The sequence below is a fragment of the Hylobates moloch genome, unplaced genomic scaffold (assembly GCF_009828535.3).
Source record: "Hylobates moloch isolate HMO894 unplaced genomic scaffold, HMol_V3 SCAFFOLD_15, whole genome shotgun sequence".
Lineage (NCBI taxonomy): Eukaryota > Metazoa > Chordata > Mammalia > Primates > Hylobatidae > Hylobates > Hylobates moloch.
In genome coordinates, this window is record NW_026652290.1 from 49,186,489 (window position 1) to 49,195,442 (window position 8,954).

An 8,954-nucleotide genomic window follows, 5' to 3' on the forward strand; every position below is an offset into this window, starting at 1 on the left:
AAATCGAGACCATCCTGGCTAACACGGTGAAACCCCGTCTTTACTAAAAAAATACAAAAAATTACTCAGGCGTGGTGGTGGGCGCCTGTAGTCCCAGCTACTCGGGAGGCTGAGGCAGTAGAATGGTGTGACCCCAGGAGGCAGAGCTTGCAGTGAGCCGAGATCACGCCACTGCACTCCAGCCTGGGCGACGGCGCGAGACTCCGTCTCAGAAAAAAAAAAAAAAAAAAAAGAAAATCTTATGTCTAATTGCTTAAATCCCTTTTATTCAACATTTAATTGTTGGCATGAGGATAAATGCTGTTCTGTTTCGAAGTTTGTTAGAGCCTTACATATCCCTATAAAACAACTCTTGTGCATGTTCTCATCTAAAAATGCCTTTATTGTTGCCAGGTAATATTTTTAAAACAGTAAATAGCATTCTTTTAAGTGAGTCAACTTTATTTAAAATTAAATATTAGCTCTCAAGTATTTAATCATCACCTTTTCAACTCATTCTTCAGAGATAATTATTGCTGAAAATTTAATGAGTATTCTCTTTAAAATTCTCTAGGATTATTTCTTTTTAAGTAAAATTAGATCATATACTGTATATAGACCATTTCATTGCTTTTTTTTTTTTTTTTTTGAGATGGAGTCTCACTCTATCACCCAGGCTGGAGTACAGTGGCATAATTTCAGCTCACCGCAACCTCTGCCTCCCGGATTCAAGCAATTCTCCTACCTCAGCCTCCTGAGTAGCTGGGATTACAGGTGTGTGCCACCATGCCCGGCTATTTTTTGTATTTTTAGTGGAAATGGGGTTTCACCATGTTGGTCAGCCTGGTCTCAAACTCCTGACCTTGTGATCTGCCAGCCTTGGCCTCCCAAAGTGCTGGGATTACAGGCATGAGCCACTGTGCTCAGCCCATTTCATTGCTTTTTGACTGACATATATATTCCGATGATTTTTTTCCGTATCAGAAATATCACCCCATTCTTATTCAGAATTACATAAATTTTACTTTACTGATATGTCATGTTTTATTAATATAATTTGCTATTGATGCATATAAGCTGTTTAGAGTATTTTTCTATAACAAATGGTATTTCAAGAATACCCCTATGCATATCTTTGTGTATTATGTGTCCTTTCTTGCAGAATAAATTATGTGAAATGGAATGGCTCAGTCACAGGGTGGCACATTTGCATTTTAGATTGACATTGACAAGTTGTCCTTAAAATAAGGTTATGTCTGCATAGGGCTGCAGGCATGGGAGTGTATGGAGTGTTGGCTAGCATATATAGAGTTTCTTTTTAGGGTGATTAAAATGTTCTAAAATTAGATTATGCTAATGGTTGTATAACTATCTGATATATTAAAAACCTTTGATTTGTATTGTTTAAATGTATGAATTTTATGATATATAAATTATATTTCAGTAAAACTTAAAAAGGGTTTGTCTATTTAAGTTAACATTAATGGTATAGAGAATGTCTCTTTCCATTTTGTTATCAACGCTGGAGCAATTTGCATGTTAAAGTATCACTTCTTTTTTGTATGTCTTGCAAATATTTTTCTCTGTAAATGTCTTTTGATTTGTGCTACATTTTAGTGTAGAGAAGATTTCTTCTATTTTTAACTTTTTAAAATTAATTTTGAATTTTTGTGCATACATAGTAGGTGTATATATTTGTGCGTTACATGAGATATTTTGATACAGGCCTGCAATGCATAATAATCACATCAGGGTAAATGGGATATCCATCATCTTAAGCATTTATCCTTTGTGTTACAAACAATCTATACTCATTTAGTTATTTTAAAATGTACAATTAAATTATTTTTTGATGATAGTTACCTTATTGTTCCAGCAAATTATAGGTCTTCTTCATTCTTTCTACTTTTCATACCCGTTAACCATCCCAACTCCTCCCCTAGCTTCCCACTATCCTTTCCAGCCCCTAATAACCATCATTCTACTCTCTATCTCCATGAGTTCAATTGTTTTTAATTTTTAGCTCCCACATATAAGTGAGAACATATGAAGTTTGTCTTTCTGTGCTTGGCTTATTTCACTGAACATAGTGACCTCCAGTTCCATCCATGTTGTTGGAAATGACAAGATCTCATTCTTTTTAATGGCGGGGTAGTACTCCATTGTGTATATGTACCACATTTTCCTTATCCATTCATCTGCTGATGGATACTTAGCTTGCTTCTAAATCTTCACGATTGTTATTAGTGCTGCAATAAACATGGGAGTGCAAATATCTCTTCAATATGCTGATTTTCTTTTTTTGGAGTATATACCTTGGAGTGGGATTGGTGGATTGGTAGTTCTATTTTTATTTTCTTTTGAGGAACCTCCAAACTGTTTTCCATTGTGGTTGTATTAATTTACATTCCCACCAACCCAGTGTACAAGGGTTCTCTTTTTTCCACATCATTGCCAGCATTTGCTATTACCTATCTTTTGCATAACAGGCATTTTAACTGGACTGAAATGATATCTCATGGTAGTTTTGATTTGCATGAGAAGTTTTCTTTTAAATAGTCAGCATTTTCTCTAGGCTTCTGGTTTTTGTATTATGCTTAGAAAAGCCTTTCACCTTCCAACATAACAAAAAATTACCTCTTTTTTGTCTATTTAAAATTTTTATTTTTCTATTTAAATATTAGATCTCTTTCAGAGGTTTTGCTGTAAATACTGATAGTAATCTATGTTAGTTCTTTTTTTGTTGTTTTGCTTTTGGAGACGGAGTCTTGCTCAGTCACCCAGGCTGGAGTGTGGAGTGCAGTGGCGCAATCTCAGCTCACTGCAACCTCTGCCTCCGAGGTTCAACCAATTATCCTGCCTCAGCCTCCCAAGTAGCTGGGACTACAGGTGCTCACTGCCATGCCCGGCTAATTTTTTTGTATTTTTAGTAGAGACGGGGTTTCACCATTTTGCCCAGGCTGGTTTCGAACTCCTGAGCTCAGGCAATGTGCCCACCTTGGCCTCCCAAAGTGCTAGGATTACAGTCATGAGCCATTGCGCCTGACCTCATTAGTCAGTTCTTAATGGTATAAAATAAAAATTTAGGAGTTTGAAATACTTATATTAAAGGGTCCAGTAAGTCTGGAGATAATTAATTGATACCAATTTTTTTACAGATTATAGAGTTCATCTGTGTCATTGTATTAGTCCATTCTCATGCTGCTAATAAAGACATACCCAAGACCGGGTAATTTATAACGAAAAAGAGGTTTAATGGACTCACAGTTCCGTATGGCTGGGAGGCCTCACAATCATGGCGGAAGGCAAAAGAGGAGCAAAAGCACATCTTACATGGTGGCAGGCAAGAGAGCAAGTGCAGGGAAACTGCCCTTTATAAAAGCATCAGATCTCATGAGACTTATTCACTATCATGAGAACAGCACGAGGAAAATCCTTCCCCATGATTCAGTTACCTCTCCCTGGGTCCCTCCCACAACACATGGGAATGATGGTAGCTACAGTTCAAGATGATATTTGAGTGAGGACACAGCCAAACCATATCAGTCATGAAGGATTTATTAAAGTATTTAATTTTGTTGAAGTTTTAGCGAGTCTTAAAATATTTAACTAGCCTTTAGAAATGGAGCTATTTAATAAAATACAACTTCCATTTTAAATTCATAATTGTTCAGAAGATACCTTAGATGATAACATGAGTAAAATATGTAAAATTACTAATTGAATTGATGCAATTATTTAACATAATTTACTAATTAATATTATTAATATTACTATTAATATCTACTTTTATTGGAGTTAAAGAATTTTAGTGGATTGTTTCGGTGGCTACAGATACACATATAAAAATTTTTTTTTTTTGAGACAGAGTCTCGCTCTGTCGCCCAGGCTGGAGTACAATGGTGCAGTCTTGGCTTACTGCAACCTCTGTCTCCTGGGTTCAAGTGATTCCTGTTCCTCAGCCTCCCAAGTAGCTGGGATTACAGGCACACGCCATCACATCCAGCTAATTTTTGTATTTTTAGTAGAGACAGGGTTTTGCCATGTTGGCCAGGCTGGTCTCGAACTCCTGACCTAAGGTGATCCACTGCCTCTGCCTCCCAAAGTGCTAGGATTACAGGCATGAGCCACCACACCTGACCCACATATTAAATATTTTAAGATGTTCTTAAAAATTTTCAATATATTTTGGGCATATTTCTTATATGTTATGGGAAAACATATGTTCAGTGACAGTGATCCTTTATTTTAACTTTAGCCTATCACTTACAAACATATTTGGACTTGCTTGCCTTTGTAACTGCTAACACATTTTCTCTGATATCCATATCACAGAATTATGTGACAGTGAGCATCATCAAGCAATGGGTCTTTCTTTCTTTCTTTTTTTAGTAATCTGAAAAAAGGCTTTTTGACATTATGACATTTGGAAAAGTGGTCTCACTGAAAATGAAAGAAGAGACAACACAACAAGAAGAGGTCAATTTTCAGAGAACAGATGGTAGAAATTGCTCCTTTGGTAAAAGGCGAAAGATTTATACAATCTGAAGAGAAACCAGAGTAAAAAATTACTCTTTTTGTGAAATAAAATAGAAAATTTCCTTTGACCTTTCTTTTCACCCATATTGAATGTTTCCATCTATTGCCTAAAAAGAGATATTGCTTCTTTATTATGTGTAATGCCAAGTAGGCCTTTTTTTTTTTTTTGCTTTTTTTTTTTGTTCCCCGAGATGGAGTCTTGCTCTGTCGCCAAGGCTGGAATGCAGTGGTGCAGTCTCGGCTCACCACAACCTCCGTCTCCTGGATTCAAGCGATTCTTCTGCCTCAGCCTCCTGAGTAGCCGGGACTACAGATGTGTGCCACCATGCCCAGCTAATTTTTGTATTTTTAGTAGAGACAGGGTTTCACTATGTTGGCCAGGCTGGTCTTGAACTCCTGACCTTGTGATCCGCCCGCCTTTGCCTCCCAGAGTGCTGGGATTACAGGCATGAGCCATTGCGCTTGGAATTAGGCCTTTTGTGTGTGTGTGTGTGTGTGTGTGTGTGTGTGTGTGTGTGTGTGTGTCTGCTAGTCAAATATATAATTTAAATAACTCTAGGATAAAGAAAGCCACAGTTATTGACATAATAAATGAGAGAACAGGTATAGATTTCTTATGAAACATAGCATTCAGATATGCATAATGTCACATAATTTGATAAATAATTGTACAAAGGAATGCCATTGTAAATGCAACCCAGGCAAGAATTAGATAATTGCCAATATCCTAAGAAGCCTGCTGTCTGACCATTTGTAATCATATTCTTTTCCATCTTTCCTAGAAGTAACCACTATTCTGAGTTTTCTGACGATAATTTTCACCTATTTGTTTTAATATTGATTTTAGCATTAATACCTGCATCTTTGAAAATTGAAATATTTTTATTTTACCAGATTTTGAACTTTATATGAAGAGAATTAAACTTTTTATTTATTTTTATTTTTTATTTTATTTTACTTTTTCTTTTATTATACTTTAAGTTCTGGGATACATGTACAGAACGTGCAGGTTTGTTACATAGGTATACACTTGCTATGGTGATTTGCTGCACCCATCAACCTGTCATCTACATGAGGTATTTCTCCTAATGCTATCCCTCCCCTAGTCCCCTACCCCCGACAGTCCCCAGTGTGTGATGTTCCTCTCCCTGTGTCCATGTGTTCTCATTGTTCAACTCCCACTTATGAGTAAGAACATGCAGTGTTTGGTTTTCTGTTCTTGTGTTAGTTTGCTGAGAATGATGGTTTCTGGCTTCATCTATGTCCCTGCAAAGGACATGAACTTATCCTTTTTTATGGCTGCATAGTATTCCATGGTGTATATGTGCCACATTTTCTTTATCCAGTCTATCATTGATGGGCATTTGGGTTGGTTCTAAGTCTTTGCTATTGTGAACAGTGCTGCAATAAACATATGTGTTCATGTGTCTTTATAGTAGAATGATTTATAATCCTTTGGGTATATACCCAGTAATGGGAATGCTGGGTCAAATAGTATTTCTTGTTCTAGATCCTTGAGGAATCTCCACACTGTCTTCCATAATGGTTGAACTAATTTACACTCCCACCAACAGTGTAAAAGTGTCCCTATTTCTCCACTTCCTCCCAGCGTCTGTTGTTTCCTGACTTTTTAATGATTGCCATTCTAACTGGTGTGAGGTGGTATCTCTTTGTGGTTTTGATTTGCATTTCTCTAATGACCAGTGATGATGAGCTTTTCTTCATGTTTGTTGTCCGTATAAATGTCTTCTTTTGAGAAGTGTCTGTTTATATCCTTCGCCCACTTTTTGATGGGGTTTTTTTTTTTCTTGTAAATTTGTAAAGTTGTTCCTTGTAGATTCTGGATATTAGCCCTTTGTCAGATGGATAGATTTCAAAAATTTTCTGCCATTCTGTAGGTTGCCTGTTCACTCCAATGATAGTTTCTTTTGCTGGGCAGAAGCTCTTTAGTTTAACTAGATCCCATTTGTCAATTTTGGCTTTTGTTTCCATTGCTTTTGGTGTTTTAGTCATGAAGTCTTTGCCCATGTCTGTGTCCTGAATGGTATTGCCTAGGTTTTCTTCTAGGGTTTTTATGGTTTTAGGTCTTATGTTTAAGTCTTTAATCCATCTTGAGTTAATTTTTGTATGAGGTGTAAGGAAGGGGTCCAGTTTCATTTTTCTACATATGGCTAGCCAGTTTTCCCAACACCATTTATTAAATAGGGAATCCTTTCCCCATTGTTTGTTTTTTTTGGGTTTGTCAAAGATCAGATGGTTGCAGATGTGTGGCGTTATTTCTGAGGCCTCTGTTCTGTTCCGTTGGTCTATATACCTGTTTTGGTACCAGTAACATGCTGTTCTGGTTATGTAGCCTTGTAGTATAGTTTGAAGTCAGGTAGCATGATGCCTCCAGCTTTGTTGTTTTTGCTTAGGATTGTCTTGGCTATACAGGCTCTTCTTTGGTTCCATATGAAATTTAAAGTAGTTTTTTCTAATTCTGTGAAAAAAGTCAAGGGTAGCTTGATGGGGATAGCATTGAATCTATAAATTACTTTGGGCAGTATGGCTATTTTCACGATATTCATTCTTCCTATCCATGAGCATGGAATGTTTTTTCATTTGTTTGTGTTCAAAGAGAACTAAACTTTTTTTTTTTTTTTTTTTTTTTTGAGACGGAGTCTCGCTCTGTCGCCCAGGCTGGAGTGCAGTGGCGCAATCTTGGCTCACTGTAAGCTCCGCCTCCCGGGTTCATGCCATTCTCCTGCCTCAGCCTCTCCGAGTAGCTGGGACTACAGGCGCCTGCCACCACGCCCGGCTAATTTTTTGTATTTTTAGTAGAGACGTGGTTTCACCGTGGTCTCGATATCCTGACCTCGTGATTCACCCACCTCGGCCTCCCAAAGTGCTGGGATTACAAGCGTGAGCCACCGCGCCCGGCCGAGAACTAAACTTTTGATATTCCTTTATGTCTTGCTTCTTTTGCTCAATAGTATGTTACAGGCATTCATCCATGTTGTGCCATATAGTTGTAATAGGTTTGTTTGCACTGTTTTCTATTTAATGAATGTCATATTTCTTGCCTTTTTTGATAAACTTTATTCTAATTTTTTGTCTTTACAAATAATAATTCTATGAATAACCTTATATGTGTATCCTGATATACATATGCAAGAGTAGAAACGGGGTTTTACCATGTTGATCAGGCTGGTCTCGAACTACTGACCTCAGGTGATCCACCCACTTCAGCCTCCCAAAGTGTTGGGATTATAGGCATGAGCCACTGTGCCCCGCAGCATTCCTTTTTCTTAGCAGCCTTGCCAGTATGTTAAGTATTATTATTATTTTTGTCCTTTTAGTAATAGCCATTCTTACTGGTGTGAAATTGCATCTCATTGTGGTTTTGATTTGCATTTCTCTGATGATTAGTGATGTTTCATATGTTTGTTGGCCCCTCGTATGTTTCAGCAGAAATCCTACAAGCTAGAAGGGATTGGGGCCCTATCTTCAGCCTCCTCAAACAAAACAATTATCAGCCAAGAATTTTGTATTCAGTGAAACTAAGCATCATATATGAAAGACAGGTACAGTCTTTTTCAGACAAACAAATGCTGAGAGAATTTGCCACTACCAAGCTACCACTACAAGAACTGCTAAAAGGAGCTCTAAATCTTGAAACAAATCCTAGAAACATATCAAAACAGATTCTCTTTAAAGCATAAATCACACAGGACCTGTAAAACAAAAATACAAGTTAAAAAACAAAAACAAGGCCGGGCGCGGTGGCTCAAGCCTGTAATCCTAGCACTTTGGGAGGCCGAGGTGGGCGGATCACGAGGTCAGGAGTTCGAGACCATCCTGGCCAACATAGTGAAACCCTGTCTCTACTAAAAATACAAAAAAATTAGCAGGGCGTGGTGGCGGGTGCCTGTAGTCCCAGCTACTCGGGAGGCTGAGGCAGGAGAATGGCGTGAACCGGGAGGCGGAGCTTGCAGTGAGCCGAGATGGTGCCACTGCACTCCAGCCTGGGGGACAGAGCCAGACTCTGACTCAAAAAAAAAAACCAAAAACAAAAACAAAAAACCCCCAAAGTATGCAGGCAACAGAGAGCATGATGAATGCAATGGTACCTCACATTTCAATACTCACATTGCATGTAAATAACCTAAATGCTCCACTTAAAAGATATAGAACCTCCCGAGCTCAGTGGCTCACGCCTGTAATCCCAGCACTTTGGGAGGCTGAGGCAGGTGGATCATGAGGTCAGGAGTTCAAGACCATCATGGCCAATCTGATGAAACCCCATCTCTACTAAAAATACAAAAATTAGCCGGGCGTGGTGGCGCATGTCTGTAGTCCCAGCTACTCGGGAGGCTGAGGCAGGAGAATCGCTTGAACCGGGGATGCAGAGTTGCAGTGAGCTGAGATCGTGTCACTGCACTTCAGCATGGGAACAG

General features: G+C 38.4%; 1 long non-coding RNA gene across 1 annotated transcript in view; it reads left to right on the forward strand.

Moving 5' to 3' along the window:
- The first annotated feature begins 628 nt into the window (after window positions 1–628).
- Window positions 629–8,954, forward strand: part of LOC116483865 (uncharacterized) — a 21,397-nt gene continuing 13,071 nt past the window's right edge. Inside the window, exon 1 of the long non-coding RNA XR_004252380.2 lies at window positions 629–753. This is a non-coding gene — a long non-coding RNA (uncharacterized LOC116483865). The remainder of the gene's footprint in view (window positions 754–8,954) is intronic.